The sequence below is a fragment of the Lathyrus oleraceus genome, chromosome 5, assembly GCF_024323335.1.
Source record: "Lathyrus oleraceus cultivar Zhongwan6 chromosome 5, CAAS_Psat_ZW6_1.0, whole genome shotgun sequence".
Taxonomy (NCBI): Eukaryota; Viridiplantae; Streptophyta; class Magnoliopsida; order Fabales; family Fabaceae; genus Lathyrus; species Lathyrus oleraceus.
The window spans coordinates 473,650,761-473,661,838 of record NC_066583.1 but is presented as its reverse complement, the minus strand read 5'-3'; the positions used below and the strand labels follow the sequence as shown (position 1 = coordinate 473,661,838).

The 11,078-nt window shown below is 28.8% G+C and overlaps 1 pseudogene; it reads right to left on the bottom strand.

Moving 5' to 3' along the window:
- Positions 1-2,750: 2,750 nt before the first annotated feature.
- On the bottom strand, positions 2,751-4,407 carry LOC127081400 (uncharacterized; annotated as a pseudogene).
- Between the last annotated feature and the right edge of the window lie 6,671 nt (positions 4,408-11,078).

The following is an 11,078-nucleotide window of genomic DNA, read 5'->3' as shown; positions in this document are numbered from 1 at the left end:
TTTGTACATTGTTGATGTATTTTAAATGACAAAGTGAAAATCCCTCCTTCTTTTATGACTTTCAAATGGATGTTGAAGAGCAAATGATAAATATAGTTTGGGCCGATGCACACATGATAAATGATTATGGATATTTTTGTGATGTCATCACTTTTGATACAATATACAAGACAAATAAGGATTATCGGCCATTAAGAGTATTTGTTGGACTTAATAATTTTTGACAAATAGTTGTTTTTGGAGCATCATTGCTCTATAATGAAACAATTTCTTCTTTTAATGATTATTTGAAACTTTTCTCAAAGTTATGGGTGGAGTAAAGCCTAAAACCATTTTAACTTATCAAGATGCAGCAATGGCTAAGGCTATTTATATAGCTATGCCTCAAACATTTCATGGACTATGCACTTGGCATATAAGAGAAAATATTTTGAGGCATGTGAACCATCTATATCAAAAGAGTTCACAATTTTGCTCAGATTTTGAAACATGCATTGATCTACATGAAAAAGAAGATGAATTTCAGAATGCATGGAATGCTTTACTTCTTCAGCATAATGTTTCTGATGATTCCTGACTATATTCAATTTATCGAGTGAAGGAAAAGTGGGCATAGGCTTATGTTCAAAAAACTTTCACCGCAGGTATGAGATCTACTCAATTAAGTGAGAGTTTCAATTCTAATTTGAAAAATAATTTGAAGTCAGATTTAAATTTGGTTCAATTTTTCACACATTTTAAAAGAGTTGTAAATGGAAAATGAAATAAGTCAGAAGCCGATTATGAGTCGAGACATAAATTGCGTAGGTTGAAAATGAAGAAGGTTCAAATGTTTGTTCAAGCAGGAACCATTTACAATCCAAAAATATTCGATGACTTCCAAGAGAAATATGAAGAATATCTAGATACTTGCATAAAGAATTTGAAAGACGGATTGTATATTGTCATAAATTATGACAATAATAAGGAGCGGAGAGTAATGAGAAATTTAGAGGATCGAAAGATTTCTTGTGATTGTCATAAATTTGAGACACGCAGTATTTTATGTAGTCATGCTTTGGAAGTTTTGGATACAATGAATATTAAGCTTATTCCTTCGCACTATATATTCAAAAGATGGACAAGAGAAGCAAGGTAGCGAAGTAATCAAGATTGGAAAGGATGTCATATTGATTTGAACATAAAAGCTCACTTCATAAAACGATACAATGAATTATGTCTTCGGATGGTTAAACTAACAAATAGAGCATCAGAATCAGAATCTCATGAAACTTACACTTTTGTATCCAAAGTTTATGAAGAGTCCAACAAGATGATTAATGATATGCTGGCTAAAAAGTCTATGAAGGAGAATCAATTGGAATGTATAACATATCGATAACAATTGCAAATGATGAATTTGGCAACAATGCGAACATTGTTGATTTTGTTGAAGCAAAAGGAACAAAAAAAAGAATATATTCGTATAGGAGTAAAAAACGACCTAAATCTTGGAATGAAAAATTGGCTATAAAGAGAAAGGCAAATGCATCACGGAAAAAGAAAAAACCACAAGAAAATTTGGTGATTTATGCATAACTTTACTACTGCTATATTTTATTTATAATACTAATTACTTATACTTATCTTTGTAATACAAGTTAGTTTAACTTGGTATATGCTTTAGTTAGTTTCATAAAATTCATTCATGTATTATGCTTTTGTTGGTTTCATTGTACAAAGTTGTTATAACAATATTTCCTAGTACAATTCAATGCAACTAGGAAATTCATTACAATTCATGTTCTAACTATTTCTAATGGAGAAAAAAAAAGCAGTTATCAATAGACACTAATGCAAGTGCAATAATTTATTTAAAAAAAATTAAAATATAATATATTTTTTTGTTTATATATACATATATATATATATATATATATATATATGGTTGTATCAACATACACAAATTTATTGCATAAGAGTTTTTTTTAATGTAATGGATGTTAAATGATCAATAAATGGGTTCAAAAAATTTCCACAAATAACTTTTTCCAGTTTGGGACATAATAAAGTAAAACATTATTAATTTATAGTAATATAATTTGCTTAATTTTTTTGTATACTATATTAAGGAAATAATCAAAAAATATAATACAAAAATATTTTTACAATTTATTGGTATATTGATATATAATAAACATTCCATTGTTAATGTTATGAATAAACATTCCATTTATCATTGAGATTTTGGACATAAGAAATAAAATATATTTATTTAGTAATGGATGAAATTTTCCAATCTGTTACTAATTTGAGGTATAAAAGCGCAAATATTAACCTTCATAATAAATGATTATTTAACCAAAATACATAAACCATGTAAAAGAAATACCAGAACCTCATTTGTTTTAAAATATAGTAATGAATACTACCAAATGTTGAAATTAATTGCAATTGATACAGTAAGGTTTAATGCAACAAAAGATATTGAAACAAAAGGTTCACAATTTTAGTTAAAATTGTGAGAAATAAGTCCAGCAACAAAAATGATTTAACTTCGTACAATTCTTTGATCCTTAAAAAACTGGGTTTATACAAAATTTGTCCGCAACCTTTTAGGAAGTGATGATTCATTACCCTGTAAAAAACAATTACATCCATATAAACAAATGTTAAAACATAATGTATATTTTATACAACTCATTCAATAAAATTCTAATAATAAACAACGACATTTGTTGATATAATATAACTAATGAAAAACTTACGTTCTATAAGTTTTCAAAAACTTCTTTGAACACGACGTTTGTTGTAGAATTCAATGGATGGTTATCCTTGTCATGGATTAATATCTTAAGCCTTTTTTTTGCTTTTGACCCTTGATATTACAACATATAGTTGACCATGACTAAATACACTTCTAGGCAAATACAATCCAACATAATCCAATGACTGACCTTGAGATTTGTTAATTGTCATAGCATAACATATAGTTATGGGAAATTGCCTTCTAGTCATTTTGAATGGCCACGGAGATTGTGTTGGAGTCATATCCATTCTTGGAATATAGATAACCCCTCCAATATTCTTTCCAGATATAATCTTTGCCTCGATAACGTGGTTTGCCAATCTTGTAACTATAAGCCTTGTTCCATTGCAGAGACCTTCAGGTTGATCAATGTTTCGAAGCAACATAATAGGGGTCCCAATCTTCAATTTAATCTTGTGGTTAGGTAGACCGAAAGTTGTAAGTGTATTCAAAAATTCCGGGGTCAAAACATCAAAAGCTTCATTTCCTTCACCGTCAAAAGTGTCTACAGAATCTGAACTTAAATATTCCTTTTCTTCACCTTTGGGAAAAATATTGAAATTTTATTATTATAAATCTATGTTAGTACATATAAATATATGAATGTATCTATAAATATGTTTACAATGGATAACGCATACCTGGTATGAATCCCAAAATGTATTGATTTATGATGTCAACCGTTTCAATTGTTTCTGCCAATATAGCTCTTGATTGCAAAAAATCTGGATTCTTGTAATTGTTAAGAAAATTCGGATATGTTTCACTAACAATGGCTTCTAGTGGATCATCATAGTTAGAAATTAAGAAATCATTTGGAATAGGAATATCCGTGTAACCATCGTTAGGTTCTTCCAATTTCCCATCGCCAACTTTTAATATCCAATTAGAAAACAATTCTAATTCAGATGTACTTGAAGTATAAATAGGCAAAAAAACTACAACAATAACTAATTTGATTTCAGGATATTGATTTCATTTTGGAATGATAAGATTGCAACAACAATAAAATAACGGTAATATTTTTTAGTAGTATAAATAGGTAATTTATTTTATCATATTTTTCACTCACATCTAGTCTAAATTTGACCAATTTATTTTATTTAATTTTAATTTTTGTGTGTACACATTTCATTTGAAAATGAACCTCAATCAACATAACACATGCTCCAATTTTATGCAAAATGATGGAAGTCCTCTTTGTATCCCAAATCAACAAAACACCCCATATTTTGGAAATCCACCTCTTATTCCAAATCCACACCATAATTCAAGATTTCAAAATTCTCTTTTTATCCCAAATCCATAAAATAATTCACCCATTGGAAATTACTCATATCATACATCACTTTACCCAATGAAAAACTCTCTTTTAATGTATTTTGATATATTTGAATCAATTTTTTAATTATATTTTATATAATATATAGTGGGATTTAGTGGAGCCCATTTTCTTAGTCCACTTTAATTATTTACAATCATTTTCTTGTACAACTAAATGTATAAAGAATTGATATTCTTATTGATTTATTATAAATCATGCATAACATTAATTATCTTACGGTTGAATTATTTTAATACTCCACTGACCTAGCCAATAGAAAGGAGGCAGTGGACATAATTATTCATTTCAACCCCCAACTATATTTTGGCAAATAAATAATTTAAATATGTTGAGTTATAATACTATATATGATGATGTGAGATTGGTAAAAAGTATAGTTGCATGCTTAACTTAATCATTTCAAACAAACAATGTAGATTTTCCATTACCAATCAAAAGACAATTCACTGTATATGATAATTATACCTTGTTTTTTTTTTATAAATCCTTAATTCAGTTGAATGCAAGATTCAAACATTGCTCCAACATTTCTGAACTACCTGCAATTTTAACATATGTATTAGACTTTGAAAAAAAATTGTAAAAAAATGTGTTTCTATGTGTTTTCTATAATTAGTTTTGAAGGATTTCATAATAAATTTTTATGTAATTGTTTTTTTAATTTCTAACATCATTAGGCATGCTGAAACCAAACATGACATGCAATAATCTATTTATAATTTAGTCGTATACACATATTTCATAAGATGACAACGTATTTTGTTATCAATATAAAATACTTATTAACATTTGAAGATATGATACTCATATAAATTTTGTAGTTGAAAGAACACACAAAACACAATGTTCAACATAACAACATAGGATTTTGAATAATTTCACACACATGAATTAAATACTCATTATCATCCTTTAAACCATACATGAAATATAAATGTCAATTGTAATCCCACAAAATAAACACTTCAAAAAAGTAAGAACACATCCTACAACCAAAACATATCATGTTCTTAACAACTTCATACTTAAACTCATTCTGGTGCTAAAAAGTTCATAAAATATATTTCAATATCAAATTTCCGAAAATTCTAATTAAGAAGATGGTTCTATCTTTACTTTCTTGGATGGTTTGGTGCCTGATAATTGCGTAGCGTCAGACGCTTCAAAATCAACTTCTTCACCCTTGTCAGCAATTACAACATCCTTAGCCGGAGTCATTAGAATGATTGATTCTGGATCATTTTCACCAGATGCAGATAATGTTTGCTTGCAATATAAAAATTAATTGTCAGATATAAAATGAATTATAATAATACAATATTTATCATAGAAAATTATTATGTTAACAAATGAAGATACTTACTGCGGAAGTTTCCAAATTTTCTTTGTTAGGGACCAACTTTGCATATTCAATTTTAGACTGATTCTGCACATTGAAACATCGAATATTTATTATATTTGTTAAATGTTTAAATAATACATGAATTAAGTGAATATTATACGTCTTCTACTATGTAGTCATTTTCAATCTCTTTAACAAAGGCTTCGTCATCACAAAGCTTCCAAACAGACGCTTGGGAAAACGTTGGCTGCACCTTAACTCTAAAAGTCATTTTCTTATTCAACAGCATTTCAAGCTCATCAGGATAAACCATTGGATCATCTTCTCCATTCTAATGGAAAAATAAAATATCAACCATGAGTGATAATCTGAACTTTACAACTCGATAAACTATTAACATTTTAACTTATGTATAACAATGTACCTCCACCATAGAGTTATGCATAAATTCAGCAGTCATTCCAAGTATAGCAGCACATTCGGAATCCCAGAATACAAATCGATATTTTGATTCACCATTGCTAACATATATCTCAATCTTGTACCTATAGTATTTTAAACGAAGAAAATAATATGATTAATAACAAATCCATTACCAAATTTATTTGCAATTCATCTAGATTATATGTACCTTGGTATAGGCTGTTCGACTTTTTGCCCACATGAACATTCATAAGCTTTTTCAGGATTAGGTACCTTCGAAGAACACCTTGTGCAGCCATAATAAAACCATCCATACTTTGAGACAGCAAATTTCAATGTGGTTGCTACAGTAACACATAAAGTTTCCTAAAAGCAAATAAAAAATGATATTAATTTCAAAAAGCAAACAATATAATTGTAATAGTAAAGATAAATTCGGATCTATAGTATTCAACTTACATGTTTGATTTTGCAGAACTGACTTAAGGACATACATTTCGCATTATGAACAAACCTTTCTACTGGCGAATACTGAGAACCACCAGACCAATTAGAAAGAGATTTTGCAGATTGAGTAGGCTTCTCCTTCTGTTCATTAGTAGGCAACCTATAGAAATAAGATTGTTTTTGAAATTAAAAATTATGTATAATAATCTGAATATAAATAAATAAATAAAATCCATACTTAGACATAAAATCTTGAATTTCAGGGATGTCTTCATTTATCAACAATTTGGAACCACTTCATGCATTTGACACTGTAAATTGTATAATTAATATAAAAATTATTGAACGTATAATGAAAAATACAAATCAGCTATGTATTTATAAAGTCTGATAGTGTAATACCTTGGTCATCTTTTACCATTGCATGAGTGAGCAGAATTACAATAGCTCCATTGTTTTTAGGATCATTGTAGTAAGCCAAAAATTTTGATCCATAGATTTCCCATAAATTGCAATTTATGCAATTACCCCTATTTTGCAATATAAATAAACAATATTATATGATGGGATTCAGTGATGCAAAATATATAAATTTATCAAACACATAAGTTATGAAAACAATGCGCATTACTTCAAATCTTTCAGCACAACAGAAACAACAACTTTCTTCCCCGGAGTGTTGGATTGGATATGGTTTATCTCACTAAGAGCACCAATAATATCTACATTAAAGTAAGGTTCATTATTGAATGTGTTTGCAAATATATAAGTTATATAAGTTATAATAGAATTTAAATCACCTTCCAGTCTATCGGTTTTGCATTTGCCTTGAAGTATCTCACCAAAATCTTTAAAGAAATATCCTTTAGGTGGAATATTTTGAAGTTCGATTGTCTTCATTGTGGTACCACCAAGAAACACAAATTTTTTTGAATGATCACATACCTTCCACTGAAAATCATTGTTATAGACACTGCCATTGTTTATAATGCAGGTCATATTCTCCTTAATGACCTCTTTCCATTTCAGTAAATAGTCATGACGAATAAGGACCTGAATCCGATCACCCTAACAAAATACAAATAATCTTCTTTTTATATGTTATACAAAAAAGCATTTTGTTGTAATTACTAACTATCATACAAAAATCTATACTTAAAAAAAGAAAAGCAATTTATCAAGGAATCCATAACAATCATCTCCAAATGTTCAATACCCTTATTATTCACAACACTCCAAACATCCATTATTTGAACAGCAAGACGCCAAGTTTCTTTTGAGTCATTGATGTCTTTCACAGAATCAACCTTTCTACTCATTTTCACTGAAAAAAAATTCAAAAATTAATGTAACTGCAAATTTAGATGACTATAAAATTACAAACCTAATAACCTGGAAAAAAAAGTATATAAATTTGATAGAGGTGTGTGGCAAAATGCTGAAAAGGATCCAACCTTTGATGTTACACATATATAACATCGAATTGATTAGCAACATTCTTGAAGAAGAAGGCGTGAAGACTGTTGTGTTCCTAAGGAAATTTTCGGCGTGCAAGTAATAGGAAAATGCGTTTTTTTATGTTGTCGAGGCAAATTTATTAAATTGTAAAATGGTAGAGTTAGTTAAAATGGTATAATATTGTCAGTGATTTTGGAATAGTGGTTTTGGAATATTTTGAGTTATTAAGTGGGTAAATGGGATTAATAATGATGATAATAAATATTAATAAATAACAATATTAATAATAATAATAATATCAATTTATTCAATTAAATAAAACCATAATAATAATGACATCATAATATATAGTTGAATCAATTTTTATGTTGTCGAGGCAAATTTATTAAATTGTAAAATAATAGAGTTAGTTAGAGTATTAAATAGAGTTTAGTACGAAATTACTTATAGGAACATGAAATTAGCTGTATTATGGATTGTAATTAGGATAATTAAGTAATTATGGTGGTAATTAACATTTATATATTAAAAGCAGATGTGATCCATCTTTGCTTCTGTTGTATCTTCTTGTTTCTGTTTCTAGCTTCATTCTCTAGCCTCTTTCTATTGTGTCTCCCTCCTCAAACTATTTCTAATGTAAAAAACAATTAGTAGCTATGTGTTCCTGCAAAACAGACCAATATACAGAGTTTGATGAGAATATTGTGTGTGTGTGTTTTTTTCACTCACTATCACTTAGTTATAATCTTAAACTTTTATAAGTATTTTAATTCTACATTATCAGTTAATTATAATATTAAATTTTTTATTTTATTATATTACTCAAGTATGGTTGTGATGTATCCGTTGTGTAAAAAAAATTATCAATATATTAAATCATTTATTTTTAAATATTATTTTGTGGAAGATTTGTAATCCATTTTGACTTCCCATGTCCCCGTACACTTGTCAGGTTTAATTGGAATATTTAAAAATTGAAAGTGTAACTTACATATGGACAAATTTTTAAAAGGCTTTCTTCTTGGAAATAAATAAAAAGTTTAATGGAGATGTATTAATATTTAATAGTGGAAATTCTTTTTGTATATTGTCATTTAATAGTATTATATTACTCTATTATGTCATTTATTCTCTCACCTTATACTCGTTATTATTTTTGAAAAATCTCATGTATGATGAATTCTTCAATATTTGAAGATTCTCTCACTTTTGATTTTCGTCAGATCAATTCACCAAAAAAACTAATGTGACATTGTTTTTTTTATATATAATTTAATTTTCACATGTGTATTATGGTGTGTAAGATGACACAAATGCTCTCAATGTTAAAACAAAACATTTAGAGAGCTGAGAGAGAGGGATTCATTGAAATTGCAAACCCTAATCTACTTTCGTCTTCGCTTTTCCCTTGTTTTGTTGTGTTTCTTGCAGTCGTCTTCGACGTTTTCTTCGTCGTTCCCTTCTTCTTCTTCGTTGTTCCATTCTCAATCTCCTTATTCATTCAATGAAAATGAAAATCTATGAATGTTCTAACTCTAGCATGTCTTCTAACGGTGGAATCACTCACAATGTGGACATCATCTCTCTATGAAGATTTTTGTTCAAAGTCGAATGCAAATTCTAGGAGAAAATTTTGGAAATGCAAGTATTGGGGTAAAGAGGATGATTGTCACTTATTTTACTGAGAAGATGAATATTTTGGTGAAAGAGAAACAACTCTAACTGAAGGAGAAATCATAGAACTGATGAGTAAAATGGGAAAAAAATTTTGGAAAGAGATTGATACTGAGTTGTGTTAAAGAGAGGTGGAAGATTTGAAGAAAAATGTTGATCGCATAAAGAAGAAGATGAATTTTGTAATAGTTGTAGTTATTTGTTTTGGGTTTTTTTCTTCTTCTAGGTTTAGGATCATGTAATAGAATTTGATGTAATTTTGTAGTAAGATACTGTATGTAATCTGTTTTGATGTAATTGTTTAGTAAGGTATTATTTGTAACTTATTTTGAATGAATGAAATGTTATTATATGTTTGGCATAATTAGTGTAGTATAAAATGTTCATTTATGTTATGACATTGGTGAATAATTGGCACATTCAGGATAACTGAATAATTGGTGTATCCTTGTGCGTATCTGTTATGAAATAAAATTTTAACCTATTTTCCAACACAATTGTGTACACACATATACGCACGCGCGCGCACACACACACACCCCTCCCCCACCTATTTTCTTTAAAATTTGTAAACTCATTTAGTGTGTAAATTTTCACATATTGATAATTTCATTTGTGTTGAAATATTTCAAACTGTTGTTTAGTAAAATAATTGTAATTCATAACATTTCAATTGCCTCTCACCAAACAAGTGGTATCAGGGGCACCGATTTATCTTGTGCTTCGAGATTGCTTATTAGATTATGACTCCCGAACCTAAAGGGGCGTATAATAGAGCGCCTATTTACAATGGCGAAGACTATGGTAATTTGAAGGATTATTTGCGTGTCCATATCAACTTTATTGATATAAATGTATGGAACGCCATCCAAAATGGTCCTTTTGAAATTACTATGACCAATGCAGATGGTGTTATTATACTTAAACCGGAAGCATAATGGAATGTGGATGATGAGAAAAAGTGATTATATGATTGGAAACCAAGAAATATTCTCATATCAGCTTTAGGAGTTGATGAATATTACAATATTTCTCATTGTACAACCGCTAAAGCTATGTGACTCATTACAAGTTGCCCATGAGGGCACAAATGAAGTTAAACAAGCTAGAATCAATACTTTGAACCAAGAGTTTAAACTCTTTCATATGAAGCATGATGAAACCATTGTCGATATGCAAAAGAGGTTCACTCATCTTATAAACCGTTTGAATGCAATTGGTAAGCCAGTTTCTAATGAAATTGCTACTACTAAAATTTTAAGATGTCTTAATAGAGAATGACAACCTAAGGTCATCACAATCAAGGAAGCTAACAACCTCTTGACATTATATACTACTACTTTGTTTGGAAAACTTTAAGAGCAAGAGCTCATCACAATCAAGGAAGAGAATACATCACATGTGAAAGTGATAGTGAATCCTTAAATGAGGGTAGCTCAAGAGAAAGTGATGAAATGGAAAATTCTTACCTCATGGCTAATCACAAGAAGAAGAATCTAATTCTTTCCAAATATGAACCTATTGATAAAATGTCTTATTCTGATTTACGAATTACTTTTGAAAATCTAGATGGTGAAGCCATAGAAGATTTTAAAAGGTTG